The sequence below is a fragment of the Colias croceus genome, chromosome 14, assembly GCF_905220415.1.
Source record: "Colias croceus chromosome 14, ilColCroc2.1".
Taxonomy (NCBI): domain Eukaryota; kingdom Metazoa; phylum Arthropoda; class Insecta; order Lepidoptera; family Pieridae; genus Colias; species Colias croceus.
The window spans coordinates 5,630,338-5,656,033 of record NC_059550.1 but is presented as its reverse complement, the minus strand read 5'-3'; the positions used below and the strand labels follow the sequence as shown (position 1 = coordinate 5,656,033).

The window sequence follows — 25,696 nt, the reverse complement described above, 5'->3', positions numbered from 1 at the left end:
ATCTGTTTGTAACAAAACAAACTGAAGGGTTTAGTGAACGAATGAAATGTATGAATTATGCATGAATACATTCGGGCGGGCGATGTCGGTATTGCGATGTTCATATCACTTACATAACAGAGATGCACCATGTAACATATGAAAGTTTCAAATAGATTCAAACATGACACAATATACAGATAATGTGCGGTTTACAACATCGTTAGCTTTAATGCCCTCAGCGAGAGAAACTGAATAATAGTTGCGTTTGATGCAGAAAAGGTCACTACGTATTTCAGGTCACTCGGTATTAATTAGGTGTTAAAGGCCTGTTTAACAAAGCTCATTCCGTTCACTTCGATAAAGTTTGTTAGTAACATGTAGGCTGTAATTTACTACATTACCCCCAATAGAGATTGCAAACTGTTCGTGTTTACTGCGAGTTTCTCTGCTGTATGCGCACTTTAAATTAATTAATTACAATATAATTTATGAAATAGTGTTTTAAACGTTAATAAAATCTTTGATACGTTTTATAGTTAATGTTAACTTAATGATTTCTTAGATATTATCCAAATTGCAGATATCCAACAAATTAAAGAGAAAATTATACAGTATTTATAGAGTTTACAACCAAGCTTGGGTTAATATTATTTGATTGTCATTCGTGAGATTCATAAACTCATTTAATTTTTATTTAATATAATAATGTTACTAACAACTTACTAGTTTTATTACCTACCATCCTTCAAATAAAGAATTAAAGCAATGGATCAACTAAACAAAACTACAAAACAAAATAGAATACAGAACGTATATGAACATACAGGGTGACGTGTAAAACGAGGCAACATCAAACAGTCCCCTGTATATAAATACAAGGCAACTCGCAATCACGCCACCCATGCAGCCGTTTTCAGTTTTAAAACGCTTACAATTAATAGTTTTCGCTTTGATCGTATCGATAACAGGTTTGTGACGGTTACGGTAAAGCCTTCCGGACTTAATAACCTGTCAGCTACTGTTCAAACTGGGATTTCGGCGTGCAGTCACGCTTTATGTGAAATAAAACATGTTACCTTTTGCACAACTTTATTTAACTATTCCTATATACTTATATATTTGAAAGCGTTCAGGTGTTAAAATGAATAGAGAAAATCACACAGAGGGGAAATATAATTTACTGGTTTTTACTTAATATTTAATAACGAAATATTTATTATAAAAATGTAATATTTTTATAATAGTGGCAAAACAATTCCAATCATTATAATTAATTAAACATTGAATATTCACCCGTATCATTATAGAATTCCACAAACAAAACACCTTACGTGTGCGTGTCCGTGCGCAGTTTTTAACGCAGTATAATATTCTGAACTTATATAAATGTCAAAGCGTAAACCTATCAGCATTTTCAATTACAAAATAATTGACCGGTAGGCGTCGCGAGTTGTTAATGAATTCACATGTGCTGGGTGACCTTTGAAACCGTTTGCGAACCGCCCACCGCGTAGCTGAGATTAGTTCTATATACACCTAGTTATTGGCGATCAAATAGCCAATGGAAATTAAATCGCGTTGCCTGTGTTTACAATAGAGGGTAAATTAACATTGTTTAAGCTTTGCGGATTTACGCTTCGATGTTTCGGCTTAATTTGTATAAAAGATGTTTTGGGGCCTAGGATGCGGTAGAAAAAAGTTGCTGGCCCTTTTGCTATATTTTCTAATTAACTTAAGACAACTAATACTAACTGAAACAGAAAAAAATAGAACATTTAGAAAATATATTTTTATTTCGCTAAGTTTGAGAAAACAAACTTCAGTTTAACAAAAGGATTCCTTAATGTTTTCCAACTTCCAATTCAGATCTTCTTTAACATTTGCCTCTATAATAAATGTCTAATACGAATTGGAATGAAGAATAACAAAACTTTATTAAATGAAAGTATTAAAGAAAGAGTAAACACTTCACGCTTCTGTAATTACACTGAAAAAACGTGACGGCTATAAATAAACAAGTTGCTGCTATTTACAACCGAGTAACTTGCTTCGGAGGGAGCCTGCAAAGTTTGTTGCTAAAATTATACAAGTCAACTTTGTTAACGTATGTTGGTAATATAAACCCACTAAGCTGGTCAAAAAATACGTATTAAAGGTTTGTTGCTTTTAACCTATTCACTCAGTAAATATAACTTACCTACTTACTATAGTGAATCGCGTTACTCTGTTAACAATACCCAACGTGCTCTGTTGTTTTTAGCAAAGTTGTTTCGTAAAACTAGCTAAGTAACACGATAATGTTAATCATATTTATTGGGTAGGGACAGCCAATCTACTTTGTTACTTCTACTCAATTGAAAATTTGTATACGTAGCCAAGTTACTGGGTACTGTCAATCGTGTTCATTGGTTAACTATAACTAAATATACTCTGTTCTTTCTAGTCAATTAAGATTGGTATATTTAGCCAAGTTACTTTGTATTCTTAGGCGGGTTTATTAGGTAACCATAGCTTAAATACTTTGTTGCAAGTACTAATTCAAACGACACATATTAAGCTATATATTTTCAGTATAAGCTGACCTGTGAATGTTTGTAAAACCTATACAAGGTGTAACAGAAAGGGGATATACACATTCGAACAGGGCGTGATGCACTGATGAAACTGAACAACGTTTCCCAAGGAAAATGGGTCGAAAGATAAAAAAAAAATTAAACCTCTCCATTATTTTCATCTTTTGACATTATGTTCTTTGGGAAAATTGTTCAGTTTCATCAGTAGGTACATCACGCCCTGCTTAGATGTGTAACCCCTTTCTGTTACACCCTGTATGCAATGGGAAGTCAGCTCATACTGAAAATATTTACCTAGTTCGATATGTTGTCATTTGTACCATTATTAGTGCAGGGGGCAAAATTTTGGCATGTCGGAAAAAAAGCCAATGAAACGTTCATGTAGGAAAATAACACTCATTTTACCGACACACCAAAAACTTATAAGAAACTGAAAGAAAATTATGCACATTAATGAAATTAGCTTTATTCAGTACACGATACAATCATTTCAAGTAACATACTACTTACACTTAGATAATACTACTTTTAAAAATAGTACACAATTCACAATGTCAAGAAACAATAACTATTTTGTGTTTTAATTTTCACAATAACAGGGTTAAATATAAATCATGAGTAAACTTTTAAGGAATGACTCACACTACGAACCTGAACAACTTTAATTAGGTCTATACCTAATCCAAAGCCAAATCCAACATCGTAAAAGAAATATCAGCTGTTTCATATACAAAAGTGGAATTATCTACTCTGCCAAAATCTACGGAACAGCTGATTTTATTTCGCGATGTTGGAGTTTGTTCTATAATGAAAGTGGTTTAGGTTTGTTTACATAAAAACAAACAACCATTATGGTAATGTAAGCAAGTTACTACATCTAAAAATTTTACTTATATGTATTTGATAAGTCAAAAGTTTAGGCAAAAACTAAAGAATAAGTTAGGAGAATAAGTAATCTTTTTGATCTAATAATTTTATTACAACCCAACAAGTAAAACCGTTATTTTAAACATTTGAATTTATTCTCATTGAAACATAATTCGTCGTCGGGAAAATGATCATAAATGCTAAAACTTAAACATTTTTTGCACCAAAAAAAAAAATTAAAGTACAATAAGCTCTTTACATATTATATGGGAACTATATCCTACCTAATGTAATTTACTAAAGTAATAGGTATTTAATAAAGTAATAAGTATATGACAATATCTTGCTTGATCAGAAGTAACTTACTAATTCAAATATTTTTGGCTTGATTGTGGGGAAGCTTTCAGTGATATATTGTCCTTTGGTTTTCACAATCTTTTTCTAGCTGTAAAAAATAAAAAAAAACCTAAGTAAATATTATACAAAAGTAATTAAACTAAAGCAGACAAAAAATTCAAAAAAATTGAACTCACCAGAAGATATCCTTTGGGTTTTTTAAGAGCCGCATATTCATTGTATTGAGGTATTGGAGCTATAGTTAACTATTTTGCAGCAATTAGCTTCGTCTCTGTAGAGTCTTGCCACTTTAGTTCTACGGCTGTCCATGGCTGTTTTTGAGCCCTAATAGTTTGTCTTCTGCATCTTGCTCTTCTTCTATAATAGTTTGAATTAAAATGATGATGAAAAGTTTTTAATGTAAATTTGAATCTGCCTTGTAGGTGCTGAGGCGGCGCTTCAACAGACACGTTCGTCACTCGACTATGATTTGATAGAAATGGCTGACTTTGCGGGCTACGCAGCCAATTCCTTGTTTCATTTTTATCAAGTTACTCGGTCAAAAATAGTATTCGCTCCATTGTTAATTGCCGAGCTGTGCTTATCTCCCAATAGATAAGTTATTTGTTTGTTTTTAAGTAAGAAACACGGTTATATGCATCATAGAAAGTTATTTAATTTTAGCCAAATAATATTATGTCTAAATTTAAATGATTTACTTGTCATTCAATCATTATGTAAGCTTGTTTATTTTTAACCGAACTCTGTGTAAATAGTAGCCAACTATGGTTAAGTCTAAAATTAAATAACTTGCTTATCATTAAATAATAACGTAAGCTTGTCTATTTTGAACCTAATTCGGTAAAGGTAATATTGACCGAGTCGGTAATTTTGAAATAAATAAGTACTTTTTTAATAATAGCCAAGAATATTTAGCAATACTTGCTTGTATAATACTAGCAAAGCTTTAATGCATATTTTAAATATGTCTTAATTGAATGCAGCAGAATAATTTTTAACCGAGCTAAATTGGTACTTTGCTAAAGAAAATTTTTCTCAGTGTAGAAGCTTTATTATTTCCAAAGTTCATTCGGGAAAAGAAACAACACAAAGAGGTCAGGTTATGATTTAAATTTCTTTCGTCGTAAAACTTTTATTCCTTAGGAAATACTGTGCTATATCTGTTTTAACGGATATCAATTTATGCGATTCTAGAAGCCGTTTTTCTTAGACGTTTATAAATAACGTCTCGCTAAGGTTTCCACGAAACTCGGAAACTGTTGAAAAGCATTCCGTTTGCGATGAAGAATATGAATTTGAATTACAATCTAGGTACTCAATATCTTTGCGTTGAAGTATTGGAACTTCGTCTTTGTAATAACATTATACATACTATCATTTAGAAATCTCAACAAAAATAATTAATTTTATGCTCAACTAATTTGTTCGAATGTAGATAACAATAGATATAATATAACACATTAACAAACAGCAATATGTAGTTTATTGCCTGTCTTTTACCAACCATTTGACAGGCCTCCTTTATACGGCACACCATTTCAATAAACATCTCATTTTCTATTCAATATATTTGACTACAAGAGGATCCCATTTATTGCGTGGCATTTATCCCAGTGACGTATATTCGCACCCACACACGTTATCCATACCCTTTATCAATGGACACCCACACTCACTTAATCGTACAACCTATTTATATTGAGTCTTCCGTTATTAATAGATCACAAATTTAATAGCCTCTGATTCAATACGGAACTCTACATTTTATGACCACTCAATCAAGGTTGTGTATTGAAACATCGGTGTTTAGTCTATTATTATAGATAAATAACAATTGGAATATTTCGTTTGAAACTAACTTGAAACTTTCGTAAACTATTATGTATTTGTAAGATTTGGATAAGTAATTTATAAATGTATCTATAACGATCTATTTTCTTGTGTCTCATTTGGAAACTTATAGGTATAATATAAAATGTCTTATATCATTTGTGACCTTCATATTAATCGATACTTTATCAACAAAAGCAGTTAATAAAAACGAGTATCCTGAAACTTATTAAGGACGATATTAAAATAAATTCAGTAATAAAGTGAAAAAGCAACAGTACTTTATTTATCTTATCAGATATTTCCATATTCAACCACTCCAAAAAACCAATACCATTAATATATCTCATTTAACGACACAAAATCCGCAATTAAAACTTTGAATCAATACGTAACTCAATGGAGATAAACGTAAAAACTCGCCCTTAAACTGTTAACTTAAGTAAAAAGCGTCTGAATGGATAGTAAATTGAAAAAGGTATGTGTGATAAAATACTGCGAATAAAAAGCAACTTATGTTCAACGCATTCTCACTGTTTAATTACGAGTGCATTATGTAGGTCTTGTGGTACTGGGGTAAGGTGATTCATTAAACGACTAATAAATTCTTTTATAATTACTGCTTTGCTCGGTTGTAGTTATTCTATTAGGCTTTGCGTTAATCGCTCAGATTTTTAATGAGAAAATTGTATAGGCTTTGAAACCAATTGTTATAAACTATTTAATGCTTTTAGCTTTAAACTGTAAATTATTAATTACAATATATTATTAGGTACAAGTTTATAATAGTTTGATATCAATAACACCTTACAATTATTAACTTATTATTTTCTTCTTTACCTATGTCGGTATTCATGCATGTAGGTGTTGAGAGATATTTTTAATTCTGTAAGTCTTTATAATTAAGAGGACATTACAGTAACTTGTATTGACAATAAGAGCTTGTAGATTCCTTCATTCGCTTCTAGGAAACCCGTTTTATTTGTGCGTTATGTGATTTGTGAACATGAGTAGAAAAGTGTAGGTAGAGTTGAGTCCCAATTTACCCAAATGTAGTGAATAGAAAGCGGCTTTACATAACAAAGGTAACATGATACTATACGTTTTATGATTAAAAGGATTGGCGTTTCCTTACATTTTTTCCTTCCTCAAATGTATGAATATTACGAAAAATACGTGGAGACGAAGGTATTTTTCGTAATATTCATTTTTAACGGTATACTTATCATTGTTATGAACTATCATTGATATCCGATTCTAAGAATAACAGATAAATTACTTTCAGTTTGTAATTAATATGCAGTCTCCTTAACTAACCAAAGAACTTAATTGATTTCGAATTAAAGAGCCATAATGAATCGTAAAGAGAGAAAGAAAAAGTGTGCTGTGGCGGTACGTAAGAAAACCGGTATAGTCTGTAATGGCTTCGACTTGCGATCATCACTCGCCCAATAAGAAACCAGTAAACATGCCGGTAATAAGCTTTCGATCGATACTGCCCTTTAGTATTCAAGAGCGATCATTGTAGCTCTCACAGCGAAAACTGTATCGTTTTTCTCGTAATATATTTGTTTCTTTTGCTATGTAAAACCGAGTTGTAATCTACGACTAAACATGTGTTTATTGGGTAATTCTATCATCGTATTTCTTTATATTATATTACAATGGTCACGTATATGTTCTTGAATACATAAAAATTTCATTTGGTAGTCGTAATAACTGATAGTAGACTTCGTTTGTGTGGGAGACGAATTACTATAAATTCATGGACGTTTTATCATTGTAGTAGAAAAATGATTGTCGTGAAGCAATTAGCCTAGTTTGGTTATTATCTACCTAAAAGATTCACATTTAGATTTATAATAATTTAATAGAGTCTTCTACATTGCTACGTGGTACAATTTTTATTTATATTCGTGAGTGCTATAATGACGAATATAATTAAGTTACAAAGTGTCGGAAAAATAAATCAAACACGTCGCCAGAGGCACTCTAAATTTTATGTAGCAGTTATAATATCATTGCCAGACTCCCGAAATTTTATTTCAAGATGTAAAGAAATATATTTTTCTTTATCAGACTGATTGATTTGCGACCGTACTCGTATTTAGGAAATAAAGTCTCGCAGGTTTGAAAAAAATTTAGGGCAGAGTGCTTTACGACAGTCGTTAAATTACGTCGGCAGCCCGTTAGTCCGTTTTGCAAGCATAAAAGTTTTTTCAACCAGCACTTTTTGAAGATTTTTCACTGCTCTACGCGGAAATAATGATGTCGGAGTATTATTGTACTTGAAGTTCCTTTGTTTTAATAACTTGTGTGGACATTTTGCTACTTTATTTATTATTATGAGGAAGGTGTTGTTTTTTTGTTGAGGATGATCTTGGTAATTGGGTAGGATTGGAATTATTTTTGTTTGTAATATTCGAGCTCGTAAGCTCATGAAGCGAACGCGACGGAACAATATTTGGGTGAGGAAATGACTCGACATAATAGATATTAAAGGATGAATGAGGCATAAGTACACAATATCTGTTATTATTGCTTACAATCTTGATAATTTACAATCTTGATGCAGTTTCTGAAACAGACTGTTTTTAAAATGAACCCTTAAAATCACGAGATATAAAATTTAAGGTCTAAATAACTATTAATAATTATTAATTGATAAATACACAGTGCTCTATTGTTCCCAACTAATTAACTAACCTGTATTATGTATAGTCTACACTAATATTATAAAGAGGAAAACTTTGTTTGTTTGTTTGATTGTAATGAATAGGCTCATAAACTACTGGGCCGATTTTAAAAATTCTTTCACCATTCGAAAGCTACATTATCCACGAGTAACATAGGCTAGGTTTTATCCCGGAAATCCCACGGGAACGGGAACTATGCGGGTTTTTCTTTGAAAACGCGCGCGAAGCCGCAGGCGGAAAGCTAGTATTATATATTATCAGTGACTAAACGTAACAAAAGTTCCCAGTAAAGCATTTACATATTCCATGTATTCGAAGCATACATTTAAATAAGTGAATAAGGAATAGAATCAGGCCAAGACACATTTTAATATCGTGAGTAGTTTGTTCGCACGATTAGATACAACGCTCTACATTTTACAGCAGTTACTTCCGAGAAAGAGGTTATTTTGAGGGGCCATTCTATTATTATACCCACTATTCATGAACGAAACATTAAAAGCATATAAGTATTTGCATACATAGTTTATAAAACGAAAGTATTCATTATTATTTAGAAGTAATTCAAATTGTAAAATAGTTTTACAAACAATCCGTACTTGTCTAAAGCTCTTTTAATTTTAAGGGGCATAAAGAAGCTGGGATATAGTGAAATAAAAATGTAAGTTAATATTTTTAAAGGTTCGAGTAAAGTTGAACTGATTTTATGAAATGTAAACCTGCATTATCTCGAAGTATTAAAGGTCACATGTACAATAAAGTTTTCAGCATGAACTATTGACCTTTTAAATGCGTAGGAGCTGGCTCATATATTTTAATAGTGTTTTAATGTAAGTACTAGTTATTCTAAAACCTTGGTATAAAACAAATAAAAGCTATCTTATAAAATCGCCTACGACTTTTTATATTATTATGAATAAAACATTGCATTTAGTATTATAATATATCACTTATAAATTACATAATATATTATGTTTAATAATTCTGACGGTACTTACTGGTTATTTATGCATGTATATTATGTTATGAATATGTAATTTAATATTCATTTTTCTCAGATCTCATAAATTTAATGAAAATAAAATAAAAATTGTTGATTAAGAGTATAATTCCAAAAATATTGCAATGTGGAATTTGTTGCGTTGTTGTTTTTTGCGTTGTTGTTTGTGTAAATATTGCAATGTGGAATTTGTCTAATCAAACATGTTAATATTGCTATCATACTATTTAAGCAAATGTTAAGGAAGATGTTATCTAGCATTAAAGGGATTTTGCCAATTATTGCTTCCTATAATACCCTGATTTTGTCAAACTTTGTGTGTGCAATAAAGAGTAGGTATATAAATAAACTAGCGGTCCGCCCCGGCTTCGCCCGTGGTACATATTTCGCAATAAAAGGTAGCTTTCTCAGGGTCTAAAGATTGTCTGTGCCATATTTCATCAAAATCGGTCCAGTAGTTTATGAGCCTATTCATTACAATCAAACAAACAAACAAAGTTTTCCCACTTGATAATATATTTGTGTAGAAAAGGGGCTAGTAAAAATAAATTATGAATGTTTACTATGCGAATGAAAATAATAATAATGACTAGAACTCGACTTCTAACCCCTGCACCACCGTTACTGCTGTAGATCTCTAACGGCTAAACCATTATCGTTGAAATTCAAATATGTTTGTAGTCATAGTGTGTTTATACAAATGTATGTGCATTGGACCAGAATGTTTATAAACTTAAGGCGGTTTCGGAATGTTCATTCTATTAAACCGTAATGAAAAGAATTTTATAGGGTTCTATAAAAGGGCTTCTTTATTTCAAAACAATTTGCAATTAAATAATTACACCTATAGGCTGTCTAACTACTGTACAGTTGTTGAATTATAGTGCCTATAATTGTTGTTTACTTGACAAGACCTTATCAAATTAAAATACAATGTTTAAGAAATTAATTTTACGAAATATTTCAACCCATATAATATATACATATAGTTATTTTATTTTTGTTTACATGACGATAAGATTGTATATTTGAAATTAAACATCATTATATATAACTAACTTTACCCGCAGACGAACCCGCGGGCAAAAGCAGGTATTTCTTTTGCTTATGAGTTATTCTACATCACTAACAAATATCATCAAAATCCGTACTGAGTTTTTATGCGTGAAACCGAAAAAACGCCATACATTTACATTTACAAACATTCATACCATTCCTACAAACTTTCACATTTATAAGCTGGATTTGAGATCTGTTGCTCAGGCAATCTCTATTATTACATGTTATTGGAAAAGTTTTATTACAGATTATTAATATTGTAATGTCCTAGAAGTTTGATTAATATCTATGAATTAATAGATTCGCATAAATTCTGCTAAATCGTGTCTAACATGTTGTATGCACTCTCACCTGCTTTACTGATTGTAACTTTGTGCTTGTAAAAGATATTTGACATAATTATTAATTTTTGATATTTACTCTACTACTCTTTTTTATTTTACGCAAATAAATTGATATTTATGGTCACCACTAAACCTGAGAAAAGTCATATAATGCTCTGCGATTATTGTAATAATTCTAATCGCACTGTATAACATCATGAAAGAATTATGTACCGAAAACAAACATAATACCTGTAAACCAAAGAACTGAATTATCTAATTGTATGACAAATACGACAGACCGCATCCAAAGGTCACCTCAACCTGTCTGACCGTGGTAGTGTAGTCACCTGTCACTGTAGGTCTTCATATTATGTAATGTTGACCATTGATTGTTCAATGTTTTAAAGGACTTGTGCAGATTTTAATTCGTGTTTGTAAATGTTAGAAACTCTTTCGTCGCTGCCTTTGTTATCCATACTAATATTATAAATGCGAAAATAACTCTGTCTGTCTGTCTGTTACTCAATCACGCCTAAACTACTGAACCAATTTGCATGAAATTTGGAATGGAGATATTTTGATACCCGAGAAAGGACATAGGCTACCTTTTATTGCGAAATATATGTACCACGGGCGAAGCCGGGGCGGACCACTAGTAATTTATAAGTAATGAATGGAAATAAAACTACATTCTACCACTTTTTATGTTATTTTATTTTCATATCTTGTAGGAACAAAAAATACATAAAACAATAATTTCTTTGTCTCTCTATAATATTATGTGAATTAATTAAACCAAAAAATATAAGTATAAAGGAGAATGACCACGGGTGGTATCGGTAAAATTTTAGTTGTGCCACGTATTCGTGATATTGTTAATTCATATTTGTATTTATAATGGTCATATGTATCAATATTAAGTCTTAATTATACCGGATAAATTGAAATAATAGTAAAAGTTATTCTTTTGAAACATGTATGACCACATATGGAATCGGTAAAATACTAGTTGTGTCACGTGTTCGTGATATTGTTAATTCCTATTTGTATTTATAATGATCATATTTATCACTATTAAGTCGTAATTATACCGAATAAATAGAAATAAAAGTAAAAGTTTTTGTTTTGACACATATATCTATCTCTCTTGCAAGCGTCCTGCGTCATATGTCATAGTTGAATGAATATGTTCGACGCATTGTTCGACGTTATTTATTTTGAAATAATGTTTATTACGATTTACTTTTCACATTTATCTTGTAAATTAAAATATTACCTATGTAATAAATGTAAAACTTAACGTTCATCGTTAGTTTAAACTCGATAAAGTATTTTTTTGAAGCGTTGAATAAAACTTTTGTTTTATTTTTATTGTCGCGAACTGCGGCTTATTTATATAAAAACTTTAATAGTTTCTAAAAGTACTCACATCAAGCTTCAAATTGAGCTATATTTCATCTTGACACAATAAGTTTGATTGCGATACCAAGTGCCATAGTCACTTGGGCAATCTCCTTTACATAGATACGGTAAAAAGTAATAATTTGTAGAGCACTGAAATTATGGCTATATGCTTAAATTTATTACGCCTGATTTTAATTATAATTTATAATCTATACTAATATTATAAAGCTGAAGATATTGTTTGTTTGAACGCGCTAATCTCAATAACTACTGGTCCGATTTGAAAAGTTCTTTCGGTGTTAGATAGCCCATTTATCGAGGAAGGTTATAGGCTGTATATCATTTCGCTTAGATTAACAGGAGCGGAGCCACGCGGGTGAAACCGCGAAGCGCAGCTAGTGTAACAATAAATCTTACTACAGCATTTCGTATTACATTTTATTATGTACTTTATGTAGGTGTAACTAAGATTTAATTTCCTAAGAATAAGTACTTCTAAAATCTTCAGTAGAGTCTGGTTTTTGTTTGCGGCATAAATTAATTAATTATCATTATGCTGCCTAATTTGCAAATGCATTTGAGTGTTGTTCCAGCTTGTACGTGTTTAACTTTAATGTAACTCAACTGAGTGTGGATTAACATATGAACGCGATGCGAGCCGCAGTTTGTTTTAGCGAAAACTTTGTTAATTACATTACTTACGCTTTCATAGTCAAACATTGTTGAATTCTCACTATTGTTTTGTTTTTCATAAAGAGAGCTAACAGCCAACTGAGAAGTGATAGTAGCTTTGTCTTAGACTGTGAATATTCCAACCCAGGCTAAGTAGAAGTTTGGAATATTCAATATGTAGTCCATAGTTCGTTGTTTTATTAATTTTCAAGTAGGGAGTTACGTGCAATATTTGATTATTCCTTTTTTCATTAATTAAAAATATTGCAGTCGATTTGTTTTGTTTTCTCGTTATATGGTTCAATAGGGAAAATATTGGGAAAATCGTATTCACGTCGTAAACAACCTGAATTCTTTTCATTTCCAGGTTCTTTTATATCGTCAATCTTACTAAAACTTTTGTTTTGACACCTAAACATTTTATTAACGCGTAATTGAATGAAAACGTGTTGAGAATAAGTATCTGGATGTCGTAATTTCCGACAACAAAAGGAACGAGGGGCAATATATTATGAATGAATGAGTAAACAGGAAAATAGATGTTTGTCGGTCTATCTTATTCATGCCCCAATTTTATTGTCAGCTAAGTAGAGAGTCAGTGTAAATACGGTTTGTCAACGCAACAAGTCGTAGGGGGTGGCCAGCCCTTATGACCTTAGCGCCTTTATGACCTTTGCTTCCAAATGTACCTAACGCGCAATAAGCACTGCGTAAGAAAAAAATTGTAATTCTTTATTATAATACTGTTCATACTTTATAAACGTAAGCGCATTTAGAGTAAGCGTAGTTGCTGCAGCGTAGAAGGCAATAGTTCATAGCATACTACCGCTATTCATCTACTTACTACGTCTCAAGCTTGCATACAAATAAACAAACAGTAGTACCGTTTGTTGGAGACGAGTGGCAGATGTCGAAGCCACGTTGTTGGGCATAGGGTTGACGTTCGGTCGCCTGCGACTGCAAGTCGGCAAGCATCGTAATTGTTTTGATTTCGCGTACCGTTTCCGCTAGTGGCGCGCCTCACTGCGCAATGGAGACTGCCGCGCAATACGCGAGAAAGGGATGGCGTTAGTACAACGCATGCGCCAACAAAACGCGGGAAGGACGTTCTAGAAGCGTTGTCGGTTGTACCACGTTGTACGCTAGTGGCGGCCGCTGCAGCGCGCCGTGGCGTGAAATAGCGTTACGTGATTGGCTACCTGACTTTACATTTTAACAGACTGCCTTCTTTTTGTACTTTTATGATAAATCCAATAAATTGCAAACGTAGGAAATTAGGAATGTTTTTATTGTGTACTACATATAGGATCAATTATCAATTCTAGAGTTATGTAAATTATCATTTTAAAAAAAATAAACTATTAAGTACAAGCAAAATGTGGTTGTTATTTCTTCCTTTTTTTGACTACCAAAATTTGTAAATAATATCATCTCCTCGGTGTCGTCGTCCTAGAGTCATTTAATAAATGAATTTCAATAAATGACTCTACATATTATATTAGGTACAGAAAATATGAGCTGCCTCTACACATTAAATAAACGCAATATAAGTATTAATCCTTATTTAAGTAAAAAAATACCTGATTTTTGAAAAATTAATTAATATATAACAAAACAGCTATGTAGAGCTTTCATAATTAATAATTATGAATGAACTATGAAACAAGCTTTATTTCAATAATATGTAAATCAACTAATATTAATTATACTCACCGATTTCCGAAACTAAATACGTCAAGCTGTATTTCGTAAAGCCAATATTTATCAAACCATCCAACACTAATTCGTGTATACGGGCGATTTCTCCCACAAAATATCTCGATAATTGATTGTAATTGAAGGAGATGCCTTCCGAAAAATAAACGAAATAATAGTCATGAATCATGATTCATTTATACGCATTATTTAATACCACGGAATGTTTTGACGCGATTTCAGGAGCATGATGAGATTATATGATTTTTAAACATTGTTTGTTTCCTGTTGTTTCTATGATATTAGTGAAGTGAGAGTAATAATGCTGATTTTACCAAGTTATTTAAGATTAAGCTAGTTTTAATATTCTGTGATTAAGCTGTGAATTGATTAATAAATAATATTTAACCTAAATTGGACCCATCGTTAAAAAATAAATATAAAATATCACAAGAAAATACAAGCATCGTTTAAACAAATACTAATTTACCGTACTTCTAAAAGAAATGAAGATATGAATAAAAGAAATGTTAATGTAAATTTAATCATTAAAAATATCCACAATGACTTTGTTTAACTGTTTTCAGGGAAAACCGACAAACTGTGAACTCTATTATGGGGATTCTTAACAATTTAAAACATTTTTCTTAAAACCACACGCAAAAGTTTCTGCAAAGTTACAAAACGGTCCATTATAAAATTTTCCTGTGATGCTATAAAACATTGCCATAAGTTGACTTTATGGATCATTTTATACACAAAATAAAAAGGGAACGAATGCTTTTAATTAATATAATTCGCGTGGCTTGATGAAATTACTCTTTTTTATAAATACATACTATTTTAATAAAAAGTGCAATTTCAGCGGGTTGTAGTAGTTGTACGTAAAGTCATATATATTATGTAAACTAGCAGTTAATAAAATATAGTCAGTTGCCCCAAGTAATTAATGGAAGAAAAGAATGTATTAAAACAACATCAACACTACCTGTGCATGTGCTCTTTAAAATTATGATAAGCTTCTTATTAGCCTAATGATTTTATAATCGACTTACAAGAAAGGCAATTTGTCAAAGTCAAGCGGTCAAAACAAAAATTTATTTTAGTCGATGCACAAAAATACGTAACGTAATGAAAAAGTTTTGCAAGGAATCAAAGGCAAGGTAAAATAAATAAGTATTATGTACATACGCTTACATTTGAGTGGAGGACTGACATTTAAATTGTTATTTGACTCGTTCGAAAGCTTTCACTTGAGAAATGACGAATATAGCATTATCTATAGTTCCCCATACATCATTTAAAATATATTTGATATATATCGATAGACGATAGGAAAATATGTAGTTGATTTTTAAGAATACACTTTTTTCTTTTTGACAAAAAGATTACTTCGAAGCTTCTTTTAGTTACAAAATATTTTATACATTAGGTAATTATGTATTTTAGAAAATTTCATAACGTTAATTATGAGGTACTGAAGTGTAAGTAGCTATTAAGCCGCAAACAAGCCATAACAGAGCATTGCAAACTGGAGCACTCCGCCTTATCTTTCATTAACAGTAAAACAGAAAAAACCTCACACGAGGGACATTTCAGAGGTGAATTAGCCCGATACGATCGGCTCATTACATGGCTGTTTCCTCCACCCTCAAGATGTCGGCACTTAGTCGTTTGCATGACCGAGATCACAGATATTACCCCAATATAAGTGTAGTGGATCTTTTACGACCCATTCAAGGACAGAGATAATTTGCTGGCGTCATAATCGCTTGACTCGTATTTATGGCTCTATAGACTAAACCTAGCCTGCGATCACGTGCCGATGTGTTTAATATTGTGGCTTGTAGTATATTGGTAATTGGAATCAATTATGTGAAACTAAGAAGGTATAAGAAGTAAGAGATGGTTATAGCATAAGCCGTACCTATCAAATAAAATATCGTATCTTGATTGAAGACATTCGTTGTAGCTTGATATCTTTTGAAAATACTTTTCAATCAATTATTAATTTCACTAGCAGTAGCAGCAAAGTACAATATAATGTCGTTAGCTCGTTATTTATCATCAGTTGTAAGAAAAGTGTTTAAAACATAAAATCAATTTTATGTTACCTGTCATTTTTAATGCGTTTTCATATAGAAAGCGGAGAAAGCGAAAATTTTATTTTGCATATTGTAATGTGTTTTGTTACTAAAAATCCAAAGATAAAATCTAGTGTATTATATTACGTAACAAACTTGAATCTGAACAAAAGAAATCGGATTGGAAAGTGAACACACCCATTTCTATTGTTTCGCTGCATTTGATTTACAATTAATTATGAGTAATTCTATAAACAGAATTTACCTCTATCGTTTTCTTCTTGTGACATTTTATGAATCTCTCATAGTTGAATTATTGAAATAAGTTATTGTAAATTAATTTTACGGTTCGCTTAACCTTAACATTTTCATAAATAATAACTGCATAGAATATTATTATTAGAGCTCGTAAAAAAATATATATAAGAATAGCTCTAATGGTACGGTCAGACGTGTGGCAAACAGCCTGACAAGCAGCCCGGCAAGTAGCCCGGCAAGCAGCCCGTGCACTTACGGTACAATCAAACAAACAAATTAACATGCACAAACGACATGTTTACATTCTTGTGCCCGCGCTTGTGCTCGTTGTCACTATGGACGCAATCGTCTGAACCCACCATAAAAACTCACAGTCACCCATAGCCTTATTATAAGCAGAAGAGGTACTTACGTTACGCACGAAACTGTCAAAGATCTTACCTGAAACAAAAAAGTATATCATTGTTTGGCGCAACTAACGAACTGTGAGGGGAATATTTTCAATAAAATAAATTGTGGTCGAATAAAAAACAGTCGGTTTCCAGTCGGATTGAGCAATGGACCCGGAGGAAATATTTGGTTTTATTCCTGAATATAACGGCTCGCGATCGGCATGTGAATAATTGAAAATTGCCTCCGTTTTTTCTATATCGTGTTTGTTTTGGTGGCAACATTTTAATCTTACATGACGATTGTATGCAAATATTTTTGAACAACTTTTTGACTTATTGCTTTAGTGGGATATTTGTCCCAAAAGTTTATACGATCTAACTGTATAGCGGTTTTCACACAGGCGAGGATGCTGTAACTTTCCTTATGATAATATGTTGCAAAATAAGTATAGGGTATAAATAATAATTCGAAGTGTAATTGAAGTCGTTTCAAACAAATAATTAATATTAACATAACAAAAGAAGATATAGTTGATATAGACGCAATTTTAGGAAATTTATCAATTTAAATTTAAAAACAATATCATAAAATAATGTTATGTATATTTATTTTTATAAGAGTTTTACTTTACTTAGTTACTTTATCCTATTAAAACGAGAAAAAAGTATTGGCATATATCCCTTGTACTTAAACTGTAATAAGGCTGGAATCTCTTGAATTGAAGGTATCTAAACTACATTATAAATGACTGAGTTTATTTGGAAAAAGCCACTATCGGCCCCCAAGTATTACGGTTTACAGGTGTCCTGAATTTTATTATATTGAGGTCGCTCCCGAAATAGATGAAGGAGCCTTGGAATTAGAGCTCAAGGAATAAGTCATGCTCTAGATGTGACGAATAAAGGGAGTACTTTACCTGGAGTTTATAAAAATAAACCGTAAGTCTGCAAATACTTGAACGTTTTCTGTTTTCAAATGAAAATCTTTTTGTTACTTGTGTATTGTGCCGTTTAGGATTTAAACATAAAGAAGAAATAGTGTAACTAACATTTTTGTAAATATGTGAAAAACTGCGTTGAAGTATACTTGACAATATTAATTAATGATTTTATCATTAAGTACCATTCTTTCTATATTATGAAATAAACTATATTTCTTTATGTACGTTACTAATTACTATAGACAATTAAGTTTTAGTCATTTTCGAAAATACGAACACACAAATATGTCGAACACTACAATAAACTTTCAAATCTCTACTAGTATAATTACTAACATCTAAATGTAGTTATCTAAAGCGAAATAATATTAAACAAGGCTTAATTACAATCAAACCGTGAACCACTGCAAACCAGCAAAACGGCAGACAAATAATCACACCGTTAAATCTAATTCCTTGGCCCAAGACAGTTTTAGGTTAAAGGTTGTATGCCCCTAAAAGTCCATAAAGCGGAAAATACGGCTTCTGTATCGATTCTAAGCGACGCGATCGCTTTTTTGTCGAGCGTAAGAACATTAAGCGTGTTTTTACAAAAGCTTCGCTATTTATGCTTAGTTTAACGTTTTAAAGAAATAAATAAAGTGTATTTTAATTTTATACTATGACAGTCTTAAATTTTGATTTATTTTGAATGCAAATGTGGCTCAGTAATTACGTAGGATTTAGAATTTTATTGCCTATTCAAAATACTTAATTATTTTTTTAATTAATACTGTGTATGATCGTAATACAGAATGAAATAAAAAAATAAGGTCTGCATTTAACGAGATATGAAAACTTCATTTGAAGATATGATATAAAATGAAACAAAATCTAATCTGCAATAGGTATGCATGAGAAATATGAAATTGAAACAGGCAACATTTTCAATACAAATATTTGCTACATCGTAAAGCAGTTTTCTTAGTCTTCGAATATAATATTATTATGGTGAAGTTACCCGATATTTGCTGTATGATATTTGTAGTCTTGGAACGCAATATTAAAATATGTTTTAATGCACTGAAACATACAATAGTAATATAATATATTACGTCTAGTCTTTTTGGTTCCGTTAGAAAATGTGAATTTTTATTCATGTTCAACGCAGTTCCGTTATGCATCTTATTACAATACAACCATAGTAATAATTTAAACCATATTATTATGTTTCAGAAAGTCGTTTATGTTATTGCAAGTATTTTAAATTTAAGCGTAGAGTTATTAATATAATAGTTTAATATTTTGTTTACTACTTACAATGTTTCATCCAACTTAATTACACCCATTTTCAAAATAATAATGGCAAACTTTGTGTTAAAGTTTAGATATAATTAAAATAATCGGTAATTAAACCGTGAGCGTACTAAATAATGATCCTCTTTATATGTACTCGTTTGTCTGAATACCGCTGTAATAATGTTATAATTATTTTGACCTATCGACGTAATGGAGCGAATGAATACGATCACGGGTGACAGTCCAATTACAAAATCATTAATATACGCCAGAAATATGAAGTGAAGTACAGTGGTCGTGTTCTTAATAAACAAATTAATATTATATAAAAACTAGCTGCTCACCCCGGCTCTACCTGGCTAGATATACTTTAAATTTAAACAGCTTTTATCTTAATCAAAGAAGCGACAAATCTAACTAAGCAATAATCATAAAAATATGTTGAACTGTTCTTAAATTATAAGTGCTGAAAGATTTTTTTTAAATATAACGATTTATCGCAATCAAAGCTTAATTACTAGTTCCAAAAATGGAGCGCTTTTGTAGGTATGTCTCGCTTTATGCAAATTTTAGAAAATAACGGAAAAGAGATAAACCATTTATGGAATATAAAGGTAAAGAAAATAACTAAAACAAAGCAAAAGAGGACAGTGCAAAGCCATTCCTAATTGTATCACCTAAAAGCTATTTGACTTAAGTTAATAGGATTTTCATCCGAGAGTTTTTTCTAATAAATAATACTTATAGGATTTCTCGGAATACGAGTAGGTAATGAATGCTATTCAGAGTGAAATCATTTTGAATTTTTGATGAAATTCAAAGTTTGTCGCGATAAGCAATAGCGTTCTTGTTCTGAATTTGCAAACGATTTTTATTCTGTTACCTAATAGTGTGAATTATCTATAAGTTTTGCACAAGAATATTTTGACAAACTAATTGCTACAACATCACGCATTTAACAGGGACTTTTAAAAAACAAATCATTTGAATATGGAAAGTGCTTCGCAATTTTGAAACGAATTAGGAAATAAGTAGGTACAAATTAACTATGAATTTTAGACATAACACAAACATGTTCAAGTGAAAATTCTTAATTACAAATCCTATAGCTCTAGCTACAAAAAATGAATGCTATCTTCCCGGAATACGGCCTTCGAACAAATTGCTGGTTTACAACAGCGGTGCTTACGATTTATTCATAACAGTAAATTGGCCACGTGTATCCGCAGGCTTAATAGATATGGCGTCCATTGAATAACTTTACAACGCCATTTATTTCTTTATTTTTTACTGACTCTGCTTGTGACACCATAGCTTACTGAACTTTACATCTCTTGACTGTTTTCCGAAAGCTTGTTTAAAATATAGTGCATATTTTCAAAATTGATTAAAAATAATATTTTAACCCGATTAGAATTTTTCTTCGAAATATCTTTTAAAACTGATTATTTTAGGAAAATATCTTAGTGACTAGAATCGTAAACGTTTCATAATTTATCATATACACAGACAGACGCAGTCGGGTGTCCTTGTTATATGACTAGTTACTAGTAAAAGAAAATAATTTCGAGTCCACATGTTAAAATCATTTCAGTTTAAAATTTAACGAAATGCTGCGAAGCATACAGTTATTTATGAAACGCTATAAAAATAGGATTTGCTTGGAAACAAAACATCTATTCGATCGTAAATTTGCATCGAGAACACGTTATATTATTGTGCGAGATAAGATATTGTCTGTTGTATGAGCAAGCAATGATTCTTGCCGCGTATAAGCAGTCAATTTTGTCGCAGATCTACCAATTTATGATAACAAGTTTCTGTTTTACGATACGCGTTCGGAAATGCCAAATTCGTATGTTGTTAATAATAACGTGATGTATCTTATGTTTTTGCGTTGCTAACAGATATTTCTTTAAATGAATCACAATTAAATATTAAAAATAAAAAAGAACATTTCCAATAAAATTAAGTTACAATAATTATAATATTGCGACATCGCATGATTTATAATTTTGTGAACGTGAACGTTGTTATAAAATTGTTGCGTAGTACATACTTTATTTCGTATAGTTGTAAGAAAAATAGTTATCTTCTGCATATTGTATGAGCTTTTACACTTTTTAATTACACCGTTACATTGACAACTGTAACTCTACAATACTACTACTTACCTATACTTCCTATATAGGCGTAAAACATAACAATCAAATAAACAAAGACGTAACATCTAATATTTACAATTACAAACCTTTGATATGAAAGGTTAACGGTCCCATATCCCCATTAGTCAGAATTTAACACAATCTCCAACGTTATTAATCCAGTCAAAGCGTGGCATGTCGAGATATTGATATACACTGATCCTTACGTCAAAGGAGTGTGCGGTTTGAGAGATATTAACAAACAAAGCCGAGGATTAACAGCTAATGTATTGCTTAGACAACAAAACAGTCATTAGGATTATTACATTGCAACAGGCTACCGTGTAATAGAATGCTCTTGGGCATGGCAGGAGTATCATGTTGCAAACTGTTGGAGCTTTTTTCCTTTGTCGACTTAATGAAAGTAACTGGCATGTTTTTAATAGAATATAAGGACATGACGTTACACGTGTTTACATTGTTTTGATGTTATGATTTTGAGTTAAATTATTTTGTGGATAAATAAGTTTAGTTATATTTTTAATTATAATAAGATCGCAATTTCTATATTATAGTTGACATTGCTGATAAATTTGAAGAGGAAGTTTTTAGATAAATTGTTTGTCTTTGCTTTTTAAATTTATAGGTACTAGTTATTTAAGTATCACTCTAAATAAAATCATCTCACTAACATTTTTTATTTATTGGGCGTTTGTCCAACATTTTAAAAGCAGGTGAGCAAAGAACGACAGAAAAATTACTAATAAAAGCCGATTTAATAGCGTTTCATTTTCCGCAATCAAAGTAAAGATGAAAGGAACACTGAAATAACAAAATAATAAAGTCTAATTAGGTATAAAAGAAAGCAATTTACTTGAAAGAAGTTCATATTAATTTGTGGCATTCATTTAATTCTTTTTTTATTTTTTTTAACTAATAACTACACAAAGAAAATACATAGTTGGATGATGGTGTTATTTTTAAGTTTTAACGTTTTGGTAGAGCTTTTAGGTTAAAAGTCACAAGTAAGAAGTAGTCATTAAATAATAGTCTTATAATCGTGTCTTTAACTTTTGATTGAAATTTGATGTAAAAGTTTCAAATTATTATTTAAGTATATTTTTTGCAACGGTGACACGACTATAGGACATTGTTAATATGTATATGTTTACGTTCTTACATACATAAAGGAACCGAGAAATATTTCCCGGCAAAGTTTAATAAACAACAATCACAGAGTCAAAGCCAGAATCAAACAAAAATTATGAAAGAGTATCTCGCAGCCATAATAATATAAGCCGATAACCGAGTCATCCAACGAAAATCATGGACATGAAATGAATACGAACACATTTCCCGCCAATAATCCCTTACGATGAAGTTGAACATGCGTCTGGCGGGTTATAGCGTATTTCTAAACGTTTCCTCAATAATTTGTCCTTGTACAAGGCGCCGCCAAGTGCCTTCGACGTCTAGTATCATTTACTTATTCCTCATGTCTTTTGATTGATATTTGCATGACGTCACACAATAGCATGTTAACAGGAAAATGCTCATTCAATTTTATTAAATACGATTGTTTTGTAAATTGATATTGTTGGGATGCATCAAATCAAATTGATGGCTTGTCCATATTTTCTGATAGTTTTATTAACAATCATCGCTTATATTATAACAATAAAGGCATGCAAAGCGGAGTTGGGAAAGCGAGGATTAATTTTGACAGACAGATTAATTTAGGTGAAAAGCCGCAAGCTCTGCAAATTCTTTCATCAGCTGAAAGCTACACTATTCCTCAGTGATATTGGCTTATTTTTTTAATGTTTTAGTATTTTACATCTATTTTCTTCCGAAAAAAAATTATTTCTTTCAACTTTAATTAATTAACTAGTCAATTATATAATTATCTTCATCTATAAACGTTTTTCCTTTTATCATATTGTTTAAAAATCGCAATTTTCTTATATCAGCATTGTCGCTTTCGTATGTATAACGTAACTTTTGATGGTTTCCAAAAAAAGTCAGACAAAAAGCAGCACAATATTGCTGCATTTTACGCTCGCATTGTGCGGGAGTTTTCAACTTGCTCTCGCCCGTTTTTACTGTAATCAGAATGGATACAGCTACCATAGAAACTCTGACAAACGTAAACGGGTTGTATTTCTCGTTGACCCTTCGAGAGGTCAAAGGTCTGCCGTATAAGGAGCAATATCAACCCCTTGTATCATTACTATCGATATTGGATCACTCTTATAAATTGATAACTGCGCGTTCTTTTCTCTTTGTTATGAAGTTGTAGATAAATGGTGGACTACAGACAATTAATGTTTGTGTTTTTCCTCCTCGTTTATTTCGGAATAAATAGAATCATTAATAGTTGCTCGTTGTATAAGTGGTTAGAGCTTTGGGAAGGAGGAAATAATGTGTGGAGTCGTTTTGGTGCAAACGTATTAAAACTTTAGCGTCGTGTCCGCCATCGTCGCATGATTTCACAAAGTTACTAAATAATTAAGTCCTCTAGTGGAGGATAGATTAACTTTCCCCGTAGGTACTGGGCGAGACAGATTTTTCTTTGTTTTTGAACCTGTGTTGATCCGCTTTTAATTGACATTATTATGCAAGGAAAGAACTAATCCGTCCGCTTAAGAGAAATTGTTATTAATAATTTTCTACCTATTTTAATTACCTCTCTACCTACCTTAGAAACATTTCATAATTATTATGAATAGATAAAAAATAATTATTTTTTATCTATTTGCTGTACTGGTAAGAAAAAATCTCTGGACATTGAATTTTAAAAATTATTTTTAGAGTATGAATGAATCGGTTGTAACTAATATGTTGAAATTATAATATCAAAATCGGAATATAAAGGATACTTATCCTTTATCAAGAATTTGATAAATAAAAAATCAAAGCATATGTCTTCGAAACTGAAATGAAACCATGTATCTTGATCTGTAGACATCACCTTGAGTTTCAGTAACAGTCGATTTGTAAAAAAGAGTCTTCTAATGAGAGCGTTACAGTTAAGCCGCTTACCTTCACTTCTGAATATAAAGGAATGGAACCAACAAATCGGGACGCAAATAATATATATAAATAACGCCAAGAAATCAGCGTATATTTTTACTGAGTACAGAAAATTCACAATAAAACTAATTAAGATTTATTTAAGTAAGTATACAAAGTTAAATCAACAATTAGATCAAGTGATTTTCCTGTATGATCAACATACAGATAAGACAAAAAAGACAAAATCCAATATAAGTGTCTTTGTTTAGAAAAAAGGTAATGAGTTGGTAAATAATAAAATTACACAATATTTTGTATTATTAAAGTAGGTATTTATGATGTTTTATGTGTATTACTGACTTATAATTTAAATTGAACAGATAGAAATTTTATATGTTATATGATAATCGGAAAACTGATAAGACATAATAGCCAAAACCAAAAAGCTTTGACAAACAAGCTCATATCGAATTTAAACAGTAAAATCATTAAAAAAAAAATTAAACACGTAGATTGGCTGACAAGAGTATCGTTTCAGAAACATTAAGAACCAAACGATACCTTTGCAATACCAAATGGATTCCCGACTAATTACCGCGATGTTCACGGCAACGTTGGTTGCATACCATTAGGAAATACGACTTTTCATTTGCCTCATTTTGCGAATTTGCAAACTAATAACTTTAGCAGGAAATGAACAGCACATGAAATAGACTGTTCTATCAATCGTGTCATTTTGTGAAATGAAGGCATGATGGATTTTTTTAAGATCATAGGATATTGAAAAACATATTTTTACAGGAATGAATTCAAATAAACATCTGCTTTGCATTTTACAACTCTCAAAATATAAACTAAATAAAATGCGAATCAATCGTGTCATTTTGTGAAATGAAGGCATGATGGATTTTTTTAAGATCATAGGATATTGAAAAACATATTTTTACAGGAATGAATTCAAATAAACATCTGCTTTGCATTTTACAACTCTCAAAATATAAACTAAATAAAATGCGGAAATCACCCCAGGCTACAGGCTTTTAAACAATGTTTACAAACATCATTCGTTTCCCAGTAAAAAATACTAAAAGCATGTTAAAACGTTGCACAAAAAGCAAGTGAA

At 31.2% G+C, this 25,696-nt stretch overlaps 1 protein-coding gene and 1 long non-coding RNA gene across 4 annotated transcripts in view; both read right to left on the bottom strand.

The window, feature by feature from the left end:
* The window catches only part of LOC123697363, a 168,198-nt gene that overhangs the window by 95,357 nt on the left and 47,145 nt on the right, over window positions 1-25,696 (bottom strand). The gene's annotated exons all lie outside the window — the stretch shown is intronic.
* Window positions 3,006-4,818, bottom strand: LOC123697365. Its single transcript, XR_006752229.1, has 2 exons — window positions 3,956-4,818; window positions 3,006-3,867 (listed from the first exon to the last, which is right to left on the bottom strand). It is a non-coding gene; the product is annotated as an uncharacterized LOC123697365 (long non-coding RNA).